Below are 19,701 nucleotides of genomic sequence, written 5' to 3'. Positions count from 1 at the left end.
TTGCAGATTGGCCACTGCTGCATGTATCTATTACACTTGAGCTACTTATTTACCTTACTTGGGACATTTGAGTTGACTAAAAACATAGCCCTTAATGATTTCAAATTTTGCTGAATTTTCCAAATTATCTTAAAGATTTTCATCCTTTTAAAGTTTCAATATAGATATTCTCTTTTTAGATACTCTGAGGCAGCTGACAAATAAATGCATTTGAAGTCAGAATTTCTTTAGGTAAAAAAATGAAGAAAAATACTCCCCACAGATGAAACATCAGAGTCAAATTTATTTTTTTAAAACAGAGATTAGGATTGGAGTTGGAAAATTTAAAAGAGAGGAGGCATCTTTTCATCAGGCATATGGTCTAGGCTTCTGCATTCAGTCCACTGTTGACTTAGGAGAATAAGAACACTGGCACAGCCACAAAGCTGGACAAATAACTAGCTGCTTATCAGCTCTGTAATTGGATTCTCATTAGTCCAATGAGCACTGCAGGACATGAGCCTCCATGGCAATTGGGCTGGACAAGTAAGCTTTGTCTAGGGAAGAGAAAAAAGCCCAATAACAAAGACATGAACAACAATAACACCAACAAAACATTATATAAGATGTCTATAATTGACATCTATATAGAAAAAAAGGGGTAGATAAGTAACTGCACATGACTAAGGTAAGGTGAGAGTATATGAGAATGTTACAGGTAGAGAAATGAGGAATGACTATTAGTAGCTGTGGATTTTATTTTCCAGGGGGGGGGTGTATAGATAATGGAAAGCATTGAAAATATCTTAGGTGATTATAGCTATGATTGTACAATTCTATGAACTAACTAAATATCATTGGATTATATATTGTTAGTGTGCATGTGACATATTTCAGTGGAGCTCCTTTTTCCTTAAATAATACAAAAAATATGTTCAATCACAACATTTCCTCTTTTTTTTTTTGTCAGTAATGGGGCTTGAACTCTGAGCCTGGGCTCTGTCCCTGAGCTTTTCAGCTGAAGGCTAGCACCCTACCCCTTGAACTACACAGCCACTTCTGATTTTCTGGAGATCAGAGTCTCACAGTCTTTAGTGCCCAGGCTGGCTTTGAACCTTGATCCTCAAATCTCAGCCTCTCAAGTAGCTAGAATTACAGACATGAGCCATCTTCCCAACTTTAATCACATCACAACATTTCTGAGGACCTAATTGTAACAAGGAGTTGAAGCATGGAAGAATGAATATTTATCAAGGAAAAATGAAATGAAAAACAAGCTTTGATCACAAATTAAAATTTCTAATGAATTCAAAGTATAAAGAAGTCAACACCTTTAATAATTAGAAACTAATTTCACCGACTAAATTACAATTATGAGATAATGAGATATTTTTTTGATGCTGTTTTGTTTTGTTTTGTTTTGGGGGGTGTCAGTTTTGCAACTTAAGATTAGAGAGAGCTACTACTAGTTTATATGTGGCATGGTTGGGTGGCTTCAGTGAGTTTGTTTCTGACTCATGACATAATGTGAGTTATTTTAAGTTAAAAATTTACAATTATATGGCCGGGAGTTTGGCCTAGTGGTAGAGTGTTGCCTAGCGTGCACAAAGACCTGTGTTTAATTCCTTGGAACCACATACATAGAAAAAAATAAGCCAGAAGTTGTGCTGTGGCTCACGTGGTAAAGCTCTAGCCTTAATAAGAAAGGCCAAAGACAGTGCTCAGGCCCTGAGTTCAAGCCCAAGGACTGGCAAAAAATATAATACAATTATAAAAATAGTTGATTTTTGCTATACAGTCAATAACATATCGGTTTTTACTTGAATCTTATTATTTTATGTTCCTGCTTACACTGACATCTATTACAAGTTAACATATAAGAGAATAACTTTGAAATTGGAGCTTTCTCCTTTCCTGTCAGATTCAATAAAGACTGGATAGCACGAAAACTCAAATAAGAATGCACAAGAAATGATCAGGGTTTTAGAGCATCAGAAGAGAAATTTGAAACATCTCTTTAGCGTGTGAATAAATTTGAAAATCTTCAGAAGTATTTGGTAATTTAGGAATGATTCCTTGGAGGATGTGTTTGGGAAAAGGGAAAACTGCTCTGAGTTAAACAAGCATACCTGAGTGGGAATCAATAAAGGAAATGCGGAGAAGAGTGAACATTTCATAGTTTAAATGAATAGTTGAAAAAACAAAGACCACACAATGCAGTTTGATGCAATTCAGATTAGAAAACTTAATGATGGCTAAGCTTGATAAGAACTTAGTACTGATTTTCCCCCCAAATCATCTTGTTTACAGATTCATCTCTTTAAATAAATAAAAAATTGCACGTAGTTCAAAGTCTCAGCATCAGCAACCCTGTCCCATTGATAGTATTCACTCATGCCCTGGTAATATCCTATGAAGGATCCCCAAGAAAATGTTCAGGATAGGATGAGAATTTTTTTTTAAATAGTATAAAAATTTCCAGGATTAGCAGTAGTTTCTACAGCACCGTCTTTGTTGTTGTTGTTTTGTTTTGTTTTCTTTATTGAAATTAGAAGTTACTCTCAATAGGCATATTTGGCCTCATGGATACATAACTGAGCACCTTTAGAAGACAGAAAAGAAATATTAAAAATTTAAAGTGGATCCCTAAGTTTTTTTGATAATTTTTATTGTAATTAATAAAAGGGTTACATGATATTTGCCAGATAGAAGGTGCATTAATTCACATACATTGATACCCTTTCACATGTCTTGGTCCCCATTACCCTCACCCCCACCCCTCCATCTTGTTTTCCCCGCTTCCCTATCCAATTTCAAATAATCAAATACAAATATATCCGATATATGAGATACAAAGTGAGATACTGTAACAATATGAGATAACCAAGGGACAGCAAGAGAGCCGAGAGATAACATAGAACATACAACGGACAAAGGCCTCATATCTAAAATATATCAATAGCTCAAAAAATTGAATCACTCCAAAACAAATCTCCAAAGTAACAACCATCCCATTAAAAAATGGGCCAAAGACTTAGAGAGAGTCTTCTCTGAAGAAGAAACAAAAATGGCCTATAGACACATGAAGAAATGCTCAACATCTCTGGTCATAAAAGAAATGCAAATCAAAACAACTCTAAGATTCCACCTCACTCCAGTGAGAATGGCCAGGATAAGGAAAACTAATAACAATGGACCCCAACTTTTGTGGCTAAATTCTATCCTTACTCGACACACATCGACCCTTTGGCCATTTCCTTAGCCCTACAGTGAAGTGAGTGGTCTTATATGCTGCAGCTCAAAGGGTACATTTGGCAAAATTTACAGCTGATGCTTTCACAGAATTTGCAGGTCACTTGGAGTAGAAATGGCTGGTGTTCTGTACAATCAATGTGTTCAGCAGTGGCTGGCTCATCATTGTGGCCCTGAAGACTCACATAATGGATGGAAGAGGCTTCAGCAGGGGAACAGGCATAGGGCTCTTGAATCTAAGGGTGGCCTTTGTATTGACTATAACCACCACATGCCTGACAGAAAATGTAAGATGAAGGACAAACTTTTGGGATAGTGTCTTACAGAACCTCTGCCTCCCATGTTCATCAGGCTATTGCAGAAAGGAGCAGAGGATTAATATATTGAATTTCCTTCATTCTCTTTTCCTGAGAGTACTTTCTATTGGTCAAACCCAGTCAAAAAAAGTCAAAGGACAGGAGAGAGACTGTTTATGTGTTAAAACAGTTCACCCTCAGGGACAAAAGAAAAAAAGAGCAAGTGACAAGACCACTGGAGGGAAACAGAAGAAATCTTACAGTCCTTCACAATAGAGAAGTAATCCAATTTACAAAATGTTTCCAGTATATAGGATGACAGACATTGGAGAGGTGAGAGGCTTTGACAAAATAATAAAGATGTTATTTATGTTGTGCAAGTAGTTTATCATTCTGTATATTACCTTATTAATTTTTCTCAATAACATATGATGTCAGAAAATAAATGTGTGATCTGACCCCTTCGCACTTCCTCTCTTGCTCCCATTCATGTGAAAACAGGAAACAACAGTCAAATATTTAAGTAACCTAGTTGGGCATGGTGGTTCATGCCTGTAATCCTAGCTAATATGGAAACTGAGATCAGAGGATCGCAGTTCAAAGCCAGCGGGGGTACTAAAGTCCATGAAGTACTCTTGTCTCCAATTAACCACTAGAAAATGGGCAGTGGTGTTGTGGCTCAAGGGTTAAGGTGGTAGCCTTGAGTTGAAGAGCTCAGGAACAGCACCCAGGCCCAAAGTTCAAACCCCACCACTGACATCCCTCCCCCCAAAATTAAGTGACCTGTTTGGACTATTCTGGTGTTTTATTCCCAGCTTATTCTTTAGATTAATGCCAGAGCTAACCAAATTATGAGTTTTGGTTGTGTGGTGGAGCTGATAATCTGGGGTGAGGCAGTGAGGAACAAAAGATTTTGACAAATATGCCTATTCTTTTTCTTTATATTCTGCACATGTGAGGTATAATTAGTGGTATGGTAAGAAAAATATGAAAATATTATTTATCAGTGGAAATTGTAAAGAATATTCAAATATGAATACAAATACTCCTATTAACAAAATTTGAGTGTTGATCATTAAACCATCGATTACTACTACTTAAGGAAATTTTTTTATGGTCTCACTATGGTGCAAGCTGGCCCAAAACTTGCCTTCTATGGATTGAAATTATAGCTATGAATCAATTGCAAGCTATGTTTGGAATTCCCTATCCACAAAAGCAAACTATTTGCCCTTGTTCAGCTACCTTACTTCAGAGAGCAAGGTATGTGCTAAATGCTTGGCTACTGCTCTGGACTTCAGTATATTTGGGAAAAATGATTTGTGAGTTATAAGCAACTGTATAGTGGGCAGGTGATATACATATAAAATACTCACTGAAATTAGAAGCCATTGTGTTATTCCACCATTTTATGCTGTTGATGTTATTTGGAAGTTCAGCTCAGTGTAACAGTACAACCAGTACAATCAATATTAGAGTTCTTCACTTTTTATATTATATATTTACAAATGTCATGTATGCAGCAGTTGTCGTGTAAATATGTCTTAGATGTAGCAGAAAGAACAGCACAGGAGGAATTTCAAAACCAAACTTTAGATTATTACAGAGCTATAGTGACCAAAACAGCTTGGTACTGGCACAAAAACAGGCCTGAAGACCAATGGAATAGAACTGAAGACCCAGATATTAATCTTTGATAAGGGAGCCAAAAAAATAGAATGGAAGAAAGACAGCCTCTTCAACAAATGGTGCTGGCAGAACTAGTTAAGCACCTGCAGAAAACTAAAGTTGGATTCTTCTTTGTCACCCTGCACTAGGATTAACACCAAATGGATCAAAAACCTTGAGGTAAAAGCCGACACTCTGAAAACTTTACAAGAAGGAATAGGAGATACACTAGGCCTCCTTGGCATAGGTCAAAACTTTCTTAATAAGGACCAAGAATCACAACAAATCAGAGAAAGGCTGGATAAGTGGGACTGCATTGAACTGCAGAGCTTTTGTATGGCAAAGGATATAGCTAGTAAACTAATTAGGAAGCCTACAGAGTGGGAGAAGATCTTCACCAACCATACAACAAACAAAGGCCTCATATCTAAAATATATTAACAGCTCAAAAAATTGAATCACTCCAAAACTAATTTCCAAAGAAACAACCATCCCATTAAAAGATGGGCTAAAGACTTAAAGAGAATCTTCTCTGAAGATGAAATGAAAATGGCCTATAGACACATGAAGAAATGCTTGACATCTCTGGCCATAAAAGAAATGTAAATCAGGGGCCGGGAGCTTGGCCTAGTGGTTAAAGTGCTTGCCTAGCATGCATGAAGACCCGGGTTCGATTCCTCGGTACCACATATAGAAAAAAGCCGGAAGTGGTGCTGAGGCTCAAGTGGTAGAGCTCTAGCCTTGAGAAAGTCTAAGGACAGTGGCTCAGGCCCTGAGCTCAAGCCCAGGACTGGCAAAAAAAAAAAAAAAGAAAGAAATGCAAATCAAAACAACTCTAAGATTCCACCTCACTCCAGTTAGAATGGCCAGGATCAAGAAATCTAATAACAGAAGATGCTGGATGGCCAGGAGGGATCACTACTACACTATTGGTGGGAGTGCAAACTCCTTCAACCACTATGGAAAACAGTATGGCAGTTCCTCAAAAGAACTCCCCTATGACCCAGCAATTCCACTACTTGGCATTTACCCAATCATCCAGAAACAAGGACATACTAAATCAACTAGCACAATGATGTTCATAGCAACACTATTTACCATAGCAAAGATATGGAACCAACCCAGATGTCCCTCAGCTGATGAGAGGATCAACAAGATGTGGTATTTGTACACAATGGAATTCTGTGCTGCTGTCAGAAAGAATGACATAGCTCCATTTGTAAGAAAATGAAAGACTAGAAAAAATCATATTAATGAAGTAAGCCAGACTCAAAGGAACATAGGCCCAATAGTCTCCCTAATTTTTCATAATCAGTAGAAACCTTGGGCTCTCCTAGCAGAGATTTACAGTAGAACAAAATCTATATACATAAGGCCATATCATATGACACTAAATGTAAGGACCTTCAGGATATAGAAATAAAAGCCATATAATGAGTGATTGTTGTCTTTAATGTATTATGTTATCTCTCATCTCTTTTGCTGGTCCTTGGTTATCTCATATCATTCCAATATTTCACCTTGTTATCTGATATATTTTATATATGCTTAATTGGTTATTTGAAATTGGATAGGGAAGGGGGAAATCAAGATGAGCGGGGGTAAGGGGGAGAGAAATGGGGACCATGACATGAAAAAGGGTATCAATGTTTGTGAAGTAATGCAACTTCTATCTGGTGAATATAATGTAACCCTTCTATTAATTACAATAAAAATATATGGAAAAACATGTCTTAGATGATCACGTTTATTTTTTTTATAATATTATCATGGAAAATTAACATTCCCTTTTAGAGAACAAAAGGCCGGTAGGTTTGAAGAACTTCCAGAGGTCATTCTGCTAGCAAGTATTATACCTGCAGTAGTCACATGCCTTTTTGGTCAAAACCCCAGTTCTGCATCAGTACTGTCTTTTTTCTACAGAAATCAGATATCCATTTAGGTTATCTCATTTTAACTAGCACCTCAAAATAGCAACCTAATCCCCATGTTATTAAAACAGATCAAATGTCTTTATAAAAACTTTGATTTTTACATTTCACTACTCCATTGTGCACGTCTTTCCTCTCATTGAAGCATGGTAAAATATGGCTGAAAATATGACTGGAAAAGGTGGAGAGTTCTATTTCATGCTTTATTTGCACTGTCTTTGCCATGTAGGGTCAAGAAAATGGGAGCTAGCCATAAATCCCCCCATTTGACCACTTGTCAAAAGGGAAGGTGAAAAGGTTTAGTAGGAAAAGTTTGACTTCTTATCCCAAAGCAAATATTAGAGATTATCTGTGGAATTAAATTATCCAAATGTACACAGTCTAGGGAATTAACTCTATCTGAAATGTAGGATTGTTACAGAAATTGAAACTAAGGCGCTAAGGCACTCCTTTCACTTCATTCTCCATATTTTTTTTAAACAATGAGCTGCTAGATTATTTTGCCTATTTTGATGGCTGCTTTTCTGTATGTTTCTTTTCTGTATGTATTTGTGCACTGCTCTAGCTAGCTTGAACAATTTTTTTCAAAAAGTATTCCCTTGATAGCCCTAGAAACAGACAAGTATTACTTGAAGGGGAAAAGGAGATTTCTATTAGGTTTGAGAGTCACAAGTGAACAGAAGGAATTTGAGAAGTATAAAATACTCCACAGACTGCAAATTCAAAATCAAAACCTGACTAACAAGGTTTTGACAAAATAAAATTCCCTATGGTTTTTCTCATATCTTGTGATAAGTGGTACTTTTAGAGAGTTGTTCTTTTCCATATACTATTGATATAGAAGACATGCATGTCATACATATGATTGGACCACAGTTTTTTACTTTATGTTCATTTGGAAAAATGTAAAGTTTTGTTTAAAGAAAACCAAATCAAATCCAATAAAGGTAACAATGACCTCATACTCTCTCCTTTGAAAGGCAAAGGAATTAATTTAACAATAGAAGTGTAGTATATGGAAGGATTACATAAAGGTAGTAAATCTGTCTTTCTTGCTATCTTATTTTCAGTATCACTAATTTTTGGCATATAACTAGCAAATTCGATAAATGTATTTTTCCATCATTGAGTTTCTTTTAAGTGTTGGGAAAGTAACAAAATTTCCAGAATAAGAAGAGTTAGTAAGGGATACTCTATAATTTTCTCAATCTCTTGTATATGTAGAAATGACACTAGGAAACAGAAACATGTGCAAGCTATTACCTAGGAAATTTTTACACATTTTAAATGCCACAGAAACTAAAAATAAATTGCTTTTCCTTTTATTTAAATTATGTCTTCATTTTTTATTGTGAAGCATTTTCAGCAATCATGCTGGGAATTTTTATAATTTGAACTAATTAAATTATCTGCAGGAGTGGTATTTCCCATATCTATATTTATTTCCCCAGAACAGTATGCCCATGTCAGGGAGCAGCAATTTCTGGCTTCCTATTTAGGGAGTGGCAGAATATTGCATTATTATGCTCTCTGTCTCCTACCAGAGTCTTAGGTGTTTCAAGGGATAAGAAGCTGAAGCACACGACAGCTAATATGTCACCTGTTTGGTGTTTCCAATTATATGTGAGTATGTGCTCACAGATTACAAAACTATTGATCATTTATTATTTTGTTGAATTTAGTAGTTTTTTTTCTTCCCAACTTGTTTTTTTTTTCCTTTTATCAGTTTAAATAAGTTGTGCAAGAGGATTTTATTTTGATATGGCTATATATGAATGAAATGTACCTTGAGCAGACTCACTCCTCTGCACCTTTCTTCATCTTCCAGTCCCTCTTTCTCAAACCAACTGCAACAGGCTGCACTGTTCTACCTTTAAAAATTGATATAAAGTATTGGCCACATTCCTCCTCCACCAGTTTTGTTGCTTCCTGGCTTCTTCACAATGAGGATAGGACTTACTTCACATTCTTGTCATTTATCTTTTAAGTGTTTATTAATAGTTCAAAGGGCTTTCAAAATGGTACTTCACACATGGTTATACTGTACTTTCATCACATTAACCCCCTTGTTTACTCTTCCTTTCCCATGACCTCAAGCTAAGAAATAGTCCTCTGCTAAAGTTGTGAAGTCTGGGACAGTCATGAAGTGATAGTTTATAGTAGCACAGTTTTACTTAGAAGGCTTATTAAAGCACATATTGTTGCTCCCCAATACTATTTATATATTTAGTGTATTGTACAGTAATTAACTTTATAAACAAATTTCTAGGTGAGACTAATGTTGCCAGTCAAGGGATAATGCGCTTGAACCCACTGCAGTAAGCAGTGTAGCACCCATGTCTGACCTCATAGTTGCTGGTAACAGTAGTAATATGTTATGGTCATAAAGCAGATAAGTCTCAGTGGATTCCATGCTATTTGATCAATTTCATTTAATAATTCTTGAAGCAATTGTCAGGACTGGGACACTGATGCTATCTATCTATATACATTATGCAAGTGATATTCAAATCTGTAAAACAATTTCAGAGTCGAATGTTTTTCAGAGAATTCACCACATTGATTGACTATAAAAAAAAATTGCTAGGACTGGGAGTTTGGCCTAGTGGTAGATTGGTTGCCTAGCATGCACGAAGACCGGGGTTTGATTCCTTGGTACCACATACATAGAAAAAAGCCAGAAGTGGTGCTGAGGCTCAAGTAGTAGAGCTCTAGCCTTGAGGGGGAAAAAAAAGGAACCCAAGGAGAGTGCTGAGTCCAAGCCCACGACTGGAAAAAAAAACTGCAAAAAAGAAAGGCCTTTTAAAAATGTTGCAGAATCTTATTTGTAAACACTTGATACTTTATGGAAGAAATTTGTACCAATTTTTTTAAAAAATGGCAGCCCTGGCAATTATTTCATGTGATGATCCTCCAATAGACTATGTTCTGTAGAAATAAAAAAAATATTTGATTCTGAACAAAATCACTGAGGCTTTTAAGACATCCATGAGAGTTTGAAATAGTGTTCTGAGAGTCAAGGCTTAAAATAATTTCTTCTTCATTTTCATTTCCATTCTTCTGTCTGATTCCCTTCCCTTCCCTTCCCTTCCCTTCCCTTCCCTTCTCTTCCTTTTCCTTCCTTTTCCTTCCTTATAATTGCCTTTATTTCCTCTGTTACTAAAGAGCAGACATTTATTTTTTCAAATTTGTGGAGACTGGGAAGCACAAGGTCAAGGCTCAGGTAGAGACAGTATCTGGTAGAACATTTACTCTCCATGTCTTAATTTGATAGAATGAAGTAGCCCAGACAGGGCTACCATCCTCATGCTAATTGACTGTGTTGGATAATATCATCTCCATCACATATTTCATTCAGAAGCTACCATATTAGTTTCTTTGCAATATATCTGGTTGCAATGATTATATAAATTTCACAAAAATTTATTTACATTACATCTTTGTAACATGTGAGTGCTCAGGTGTGAGAAATACAATTGGTTCAGTTTACCAATAGTGAAACAGAGTTAAAATGAAAAAGTCATAAAATGTCCACAGCGAAATCACTCCACATCAACACTATCTACAATATTCTAGCAGGACTACTAAAGCTTCAACTTTCCTCCTTATAAAAAACAAAACGAGGAGCTGGAAGCTTGGCCTAGTGGTAGAGTGCATGCCTAGGATGCATGAAGCCCTGGGTTCAATTCCTCCATTCCACATACACAGAAAAATCTGGAAGTGGTGCTGTGGATCAAGTGGTCAAATGCTAGCCTTGAGAAAGCCCAAGGATGTTGCCCAGGCCCTGAGTTCAAGCCACAGGACTGGCAGAAATGAAGGGAGGGAGGAAGGAAAGAAGGAAGGAAGGAAGGAAAGAAGGAAGGAAGGAAATATTTTTGTTTTTATATCCCACATAAGATGCTTATAGTATGGAAATTTTCTTGTTCAAATATTTCCTTTAAAATTAATTTAATACAATATTTGTTTTTATTTAAAACTCCTAATTGCCTGTTATAAGATGATTCAATGGACAGAGATTATTTCACTAAAGTTTCAAAGAATAAAAATAATTACAGATAGAAAAACAAAAGATTTTTGTACACTTTCAATTCTATAAATTTGTAGTTAGCAGACACAGTAAGAAAAAAATTATTGATTGTTACTATATAGTAAAATTAAATATAAAAATAAAACATAAAAGGGGCTGGCAGTTTGGCCTAGTGGTAGAGTGCTTGCCTAGCAGGTAGGTTCAATTCCTTCGTGTCACATACATAGAAAAACATGAAGTGGTGCTGTGGCTCTAGTGATAGGGCCCTAGCCTTGAGAAATCCCAAGGACGGTGCTCAGGCCCTGAGATCAAGCCCAGGACTGGCAAAAAATAAAAATGAAAATGAAAAAAAAAGATTTTCCCAGGTCATTAATTTTTATTTGTGGAGGAGTATTTATTTTTTTTTATTGTAACTCATGGTTCTTGAAAATAAAAATTATAACATTTTCTGTCGATTTAATAGAAGTAGTGATTGTAATAGAAACTAATTCCATGAAAAAAAATCAGAGATGACAGAAAGTATGGCTGATGATAGAAATGTGATTGAAATCGTGATACCATAAAAGTGATAACAGTTTAATTCTTGCTCACTTTAGAAGTGGTTTGACTTGTTATTTTTAAAAATTGTCATTTTAGAAATTACTTAATTTACAATACAAGTTCTTAATATAAAATATACAACAATGCATACCATAAATGAATCAATGGATATAATATATCAATCAGTGGCTATAACATAGCAATCACATCTAGTATTTGTGTCCTCTATTGATCAAATATTTAAAAAATAAACATAGAGTGAATATTTTGTGTACTTGGATTAGGCAAGTCACGGGGAAAAGTCAGTTTCATTCCCAAATAACTGCCTGATTTCTAGCCTTCTACTGGCAGATAAATCCACCATAGGCTTGCTCAACATTTAATTCTTCTACTAATAAATTCATTCTTGTTCGAAATGTATCATGATTGTTGAATATCACTCTGTCTGTCTGTTTGTGTCTCTCTGTCTCTGTCTCTGTCTTTCTCTGTCTCTCTCTGCCTTGCTCTCTCTCTGTCTCTCTCTGTGTCTCTGTCTCTCTCCGTCTCTCTCTGTCTCTCTCTGTGTCTCTGTCTCTGTCTCTCTCTCTCTTTGTGTGTGTGTTTAAGGGAAATACTGAGGAAATTTGCACTGAGTAACTCTAGCTGAGTTTACTTTCTTGGATGGTGCTTTAGAATTTAAAAATGCTTCTGTTTTGGAGATAGTGTCTTGTGGATTAGGTTTTGGCCCAGGCTCACTTCAAAACATGATCCTTTACATCTGAGCCTCCTAAGGAGATAGGATTACAGTTGTAAGTCCACGGAATTTACCTCAAATAACTGCTAAACTGCACAACCACCTTCTCTCTGCTTATTTCACACTGAGGGTGGGCCACATTTCGATCATTGATTAAATGCTGTGACTTAACTCTGCAGTCATTTAGTGAAGGTACTTCTTACATGGCTCCACAACAACAATGTGTGTGTGTGTGTGTGTGTGTGTGTGTGTGTGTGTGTTTCAATTTCTGATTCTTCAGCTTAAAATCACTTATTGGCTCTTACTGTGTAGAGAATAAAGTTTACTAGTATATAGAGACTCCTCTGGGTATGGATTCCCTATTCATTTACTCCAAATTTTATCTAAATAAGGATTTGCTGTCACATATCTCACTAAGAAAATGAAAACATTTGTTTCACCATGGATACTTGTCCCTTTCCTCTCCCTCAGATCATATCATATGACTAATTTATACTTGTTAGATTTAGCTTAAGGGAACATCCTAAGGTGTTCCCTTCTTTCCATGCTTCACAGGATCTTAGGCTCAAATTAAATCTTCTCGGGGACAGGATTTGGTCCATTTTGTATTTATATTCTCATCACATGGAGCCCATGACCCTTTGCTGTTAGAATCCTGTGGACTGAATAGATAAAAAGAGGAATGAATACTATTTTATTCATATGTATTTTAAATGTTTTCAACTTGGTATCAGCAGCAGCTCGTTAGCATGAAACAGAAGGTACATCATATGAATTTATACATAGGATATTACATAAATTATCCTATTGAAAAATCATATTTTTCTTCAAGTAGGCACTTGAAATCAGTTTCTTTATGTGCCAAAATCAGGATTACTGTGGACTGTGTATTAGCTTCTCAAAATAGGAACATAGAAGTAAAAGCACTAATGCAAATATCAGTTATGTATGATGAGTTAATTTTCTTCTGTCTTATTTATTTTGTATGAGTGATGCCTGACATAGCAATTACTTTTTATTTTTGCTTTGAACATTTTATCCTTTGTTTTCTTTTTGTCTCTATTTGTTTTATTTTCTTTAGGCTTATTTGATAGCTGTTTGAAACACCCTAGGACATGATTTAGAATTGTCTTCTCCTATTTAATATATTTTATTAAATATGACTTTCAACATATTTTTAAACAATGACTAGGTTTCTGAGGTAGAGTCAACATTTATATAAATATGTATCTTCTTTGTACAGACACATTGTGTAGCACATTATATACCATAAATTATCAGGAAATGTATTCATACTCAAATAGCTTGTATTATAATATTTGCACTTGTTTATTAAAAATAAGGTCTCAAGCTGGGCTATGCTGATTACACATATAATCCTAGCTTCTTAGTAGTATGGGATTTGAGGACTGTGGTTCAGGAAAAATTCATGAGTTTTTCTTATCAAAAGAAAGCTGGGCTGGGCACTGGTGGGTGACTCTTGAATGTAATCCTAGCTACTCAGGAGGCTGAGTTCTGAAGACTTCAGTTTAAAGCCAGCCCAGCCTCCCTTATCTCCAGTTAACCAGAAAACCAGAAGTGGTGTTGTGGTTCAAGTGGTACAGTGCTAGCCTTGATCAGGGACAGTGCCCAGATCACAGAGTTCAAGCTCCATGATTGATCAAAAAGAAAAAAAAAAGATTAAAGAAAGCTGGAAGTCGAGCTATGCATCTTGTGGATCAAATGGTGGAATGCAAGCCTTGAGCATAAAAGCTCAGGTATAGAGCTTTTATGTCCTAACTCCAAGCTCCAGGACAAGCAGAAAAAAACTAGGTCTTTTCAAACAACTATTTCTCTCTAAGGTCAAGAAAGTTATAACTATATATAAAGTAGAAAGATAGATAGGTATATAGATAGATACTAAATGTATGAATAAGTTATAAAAAGTTGAGACCTCAAATATAGCACTTGCTTAACATATATATTTAATATGAATATACTTGTGCAGCTCATGAGCAACTACTAGATGTTTTCAGTTTTTGCTGGAAGAAAACTTATTATATATATATGGTATATATACATATACTATATAATAAATTGCATTATGCACACACACATATATACATATATATATATATATATATATATACTGTAACATGAATACTATCCATCATGACCTATACACAGCACTAAAATCTTTGTGTTTCAACCTCTGTGACCCAACCTCCAACTGTTCATATTCACAAAGGATAATGTGTCTTTTCAGGTTATTATTACTGAAATAATTTGGAAAACATTAGTGCTGGTGGCTCAAGCCTGTAATCCTAGCTAATCAGGAGGCTGAGATCTGAGGACTAAGGTTCAAAGCCAGTCTGGGCAAGACTCATGTCTCCAGTTAACCACTAGAAAACTGGAAGTGATGCCATAACTCAAGGGGTAGGGTGGTAGCCTTGAGTTGAAATGCTTAGGGACAGTGTCCATGCCCAGATTTCAAGCAGTATGGCCGACAAAACAAAACAAAATGAAAACAACTTTAGAAGTTAGTACTTGTCTTGGCCATACATGATTTTTCAAGGTTAGCCAAGCTGTTAGCTATTATGAGAGTTGGCTTTACCTCCGATGTTTTTCAACTAACCTTGTGTCCATTTTTGCTCCTTAAAGGTAGTGAGGCAGGAGAGGCTTGGCTGTTACCAGCAACAGAACTTTTATGCCTAATTATGCTTGACATTTAATTGAAAGGCAGAAAGAGTTTAAGTGAGGTTGTTCTTACTGAAAGACTGGAATAATATGATTCTCCCTCATGTCAGTCTGTAATGGTCCTCTTCAGATTGTAGGAGACCCCAGGTATTTGTCTTACGTTCTTCACAGAAAGACTTATAACTCCCTTTAAGGGCTCGGCAAAGTCTTTAGCTCTGAGCTCTCTGGGTCTGTTTCAGCTGTAAACATGCTCCACATCTCTGTCAGTGCCCTTTCCAAGACAGCATGTGATTCCAGATTGTTCCATTTGTTATTTTTTACCCCATATGAAGCTTGTCCAGCTCTCACTGTGGTTGCTTAGGTTGCTTTCAGTGCTCGATTATTGCTCGATTCTTTATTCCACTCACCTTCTTTCTCTAAGTGCTGATTCCTAATAAGTATCTCACTGGCCAATGTTGGTTTTATTTTCATTTGTGAAGAATCTCATCTATGATAGAGATTCTGTCTTACAGAAGCGGATCCTTTCTCTCTCTGACATGAAGGCCACCTCAGATCCTCTTGCCTGCATCAGATATGGAGCATGTGTATTAACTTAGTCTAGAGTGAAGGGTGTGTCAACTGAAATAGAGAATATGGAGATAATGAGCAGACTGGCTGTGAATGATTATTCACAGTGACATGGAACTGATTTTAGAACTTGGGAAGGAGGAAGTTACTGGTGACTAAAGAATCCGTTTTCAGCTAATGAAAAGATGATGTTGTCATCAGCAGAGATAAAGACTCAGAAAACAGAAGCAGTTTAAGAAGATGGGAAGAATAGAGCTATAACTGGCTGTGTAAAAACAGTTGGATGAGTAGAAGCTAAAGTCAATATTCTTTCTTTTTTTCTTTCTCTACTCTCTGTCTCTGTCTCTCTCACTCCTATGTATGTAGGAAAGCACTGTACCACCACTACCAGTACCAGACTTTCAATTTTTAAAGAAGGTGATTTTTATGCAAGTAGGGTGATGTAGGAAAGGAGAACAGTTTGATTGGAAGACTCCTAGAGTGAATACATAAAAGTCCCATGATAGCTTTTTGATTCTCCTCTCTGTAACTTTAAAACATTTACAGGCAGAATTTTAGAGGCACAGTGAGTTCACACTGAGAGTTGCAATTAAGCCAGTTGCACGCATGACAAGCAGGTATTGAAGCAATTCTATAATTTATAGGTTGGATTTTCTCCAAAGACTCCAGAGTTAAAGGATTGGTCTCCCAACTGGCCCTATTGGAAAGGAGTGGTATTTTGGAGAGGCAGAACGTGATGTGAATTCTTTAGTTCATTGGGAATATTTCTGTAAAAGTGAGTGTAGAACCCATGTGTGTTTGTAAGTCTCCTCTGGTTTCTGGTCAAAACTGCGTAAGGGGGGTGCTCTGCCATAATGAAATCTACCTCACATGGACTAGAGCCTCCAAACTTAGTCACAGTATGCCTTTTCTCTTTAGAGTTAACTATCTCAGGTTTTTCAGTATTGTGATGGAAAGCTAACATACTAAACTTGCTATTACTATTTTCAGCTTTTAGGATAACAGAGAAAAAAGGGAGAAAGCCAATACATTTCCAAATGAAGAATAGAGAGTCAGTAATTCTTAACTCATCTTTTCTCAGGAGAAGAGAAGACTAATGAATATTCAATTTTGTAATCATTTGGGATCAGATTAAACTAGGGGAATGGGGTTCTGCAATCCTTTGACTTCATTGCATTAACAAAAAGGAGAATGCCTTTGACCTCAAATGAAAAATTTCTTTCCTGTCATTTAAATATTAGCCATTAAGTTTCTGCTTCCTGGAATCTGAAATTAAGACTCCAAATCTTTGGGAAATAACTAAGAAACACAATTTTCATTCACAATATGTCTTCTTACTAAGACAACCAATACTAATAGAAACATTTCCATTTTGCCCAGTTGTAGTATTTAATATCCCGTAGCTTTTATAGTATAAAGATTATTTTCAATATTTTTTGAATCATTCAGGGCTAGTATTATAGTATTTAAAAACTAATATTAATAGAAAACTTGTGTCTTCCAATCTGCTTTTTTTCATGATCTTTTTTTCTTATAGGAAATTTTGAGGATCATTTAATTAATGTTTTTATTTTTTACATGTGGAAAATGCATGCAAGAGGTTTGAGTGTCTCAGAATCACATGGCTTATAAATGTGGAAAGGCACATCTTTGACTTGATGAAGGAATGGTTGAGAAAATGTCTGCTTTCAAACTCTGTGTGTGTGTGTGTGTGTGTGTGTGCGCACGCGCGCACGCGTGAGGGTACGCATGTGTGTTGCTGGTAATCAAGTCCAAAGACTCATGCATAAAAGGGAAACGTTATACTACTGAACTACATTTTTTTTGGTTGGTTGTGGGGCTTGAACTCTGGGCCTGGGCGTTGTCCTTGACCTTTTCAGCTCAAGGTTATTACTGTCCCCCTTGAGCCACAGTGCCACTTTCTACATTTATAACTCCTGATTTAAAAAACTTTTAACTACCTTCTTTTTAAGTCATCAAACTTAGGTTTTGGCATTTTCAGATCAAAATATATATTAGGAGACTACAGAATAAATTATCAAGTAAATGAATTCAACTAAATAATTGTGGCTAATCTTTGTAAGCGAAGGAAATATCTAAAGTATTTTCACAATTTATGATACCTGGCATGTTTTGGTGAAGCACTACTTTAGAAAAGGATTGGGTGACATGATCAAGAAATCTAATAACAACAGATACTGAAGAGGATGCAACCAGGAGGGATCACTACTACATTGTCAGTGGGAGTGCAAACTCATTCAACCTCTATGGAAAGCAGTATGGCATTTCCTCAAAAGACTAAACATAGAGCTCCCCTATGACCCAGCAATTCCACTACTTGGCATTTACCCAATTGTCCAGAAACAAGGTCAAACTAAATCCACTAGCACAATGATGTTCATTGCAGCACTATTTACCATAGCAAAAATATGGAACCAACCCAGATGTCCCTCAGTTGATGAGTGGATCAACAGGATGTATTTATACACAATGGAATTCTATGCTGCTGTCAGAAAGAATGACATCACCCAAGGTAATGGAAAGATTTAGAAAAAAAAATCATATTAAGTGAAGTAAGCCAGACTCAAAGGAACATAGGCTCAATGGTTTCCCTCATTTGTCATAATCAGTAGAAACCTTGGGCTCTCCTAGCAGAGATTTGCAATAGAACAAAACCTAGATACACAAGGCCATATAGGATGATTCTAAATGAAAAGACCACCAGGATATATATAGCCATATAACAAGTGATTGTTGTCCTTAATGTCCTATGTTATCTCTCGTCTCTTTTGCTGTCTCTTAGGTATCCCATATTGTTACAGTATTTCACCTTGTTATCTGATATATTGGATATATGCATTTTTGGTATTTGAAATCAGATAGGCAAGGGGGGAAAACAAGATGAGGGGGTGCGGTTGGGGGGGGGAATGGGGACCAAGACATGAGAAAGGGTGTCAATGTATGTGAAGTAATGCACCCTCTATCTGGTGAATATAATGTAACCCTTCTATTAATGACAATAAAAATAGATGAAAAAAGAAAAGGATTGGGTGAGTTAAAATATTTTGTTTAGATAAAAATATGTCAATTAAAAAGGGAGGTATAGAATTATGAATACAATGTCTAATTTAAAAAATTCAAGGGCAATTATTTCAATTTAAAAAAAATGAACAAGTCATTTGATTTTTATTTTCTTGAACTTTGTCTTAAATTGACATATTGCTCACTTGAACCTTGATTTTCCAGTAGTAATGCATCTCAGACTATCTGAGATAGATTTAAATGGTAGCTAAAATTACAGCTGAACATTCATAATTATTAAGAAATTCTATAAAGCTGTGATGGAAAAGTTTTATCAAATTTATTGGTTTTTAAATTCCTTTAGATTAAAAATGCAATTAACAGAAAATTGTACATGTTAATAGAATTCTGGATGATAATTCAGCACATATATACAACATATTAAAATCAAAAATGATAACTTTAATTTCTTTCTTCTTAAACATTTATTGTATCATCAAAAGGCAATCAAAGAATTACATTCCATGATAAAAAACAACCTCGTCTAATTAATTTTATGCCACTTTGGAATTTTCTTTCTTATACTCAAAGCTAGTGGCTCTACCACTTGAACCATAGTACCACTTCCAGTTTTTGAGTGGTTAAAAGTCATGGGGACTTTTCTGCCTGGACTGGCAAATTATTTTAAATAAGAAACTTAAAAATGTACAGTTTCCACAACATGAGGGGGAGGTGGTGGGGAGAGGGAAATGGGGCAAAAACTTGAGAAGAGGTATCGATGTGTGAGAAGTAATGCACCTCGTATCTGGTGAATATAATTGCAACCCTTCCATTAATTACAATTTTAAAAAAGAAATGAAAAGAGCAAAAAAATGTATAGTTTCCAAATAAATGTACCTTTAAGTACTATGAAATAATCCATTAAAAGCTTACATACTTTTCATCCAAAGTTGTGGCAAAATAATTGTGAAACCTTTCAAATGTTCCTCTGTAAGTCTGAGAAGTGGCTTT

Source organism: Megascapheus bottae, chromosome 12 (assembly GCF_031878675.1).
Source record: "Megascapheus bottae isolate mThoBot1 chromosome 12, mThoBot2.hap1, whole genome shotgun sequence".
NCBI classification, from domain to species: domain Eukaryota; kingdom Metazoa; phylum Chordata; class Mammalia; order Rodentia; family Geomyidae; genus Megascapheus; species Megascapheus bottae.
This window is presented reverse-complemented; position numbering follows the sequence as displayed.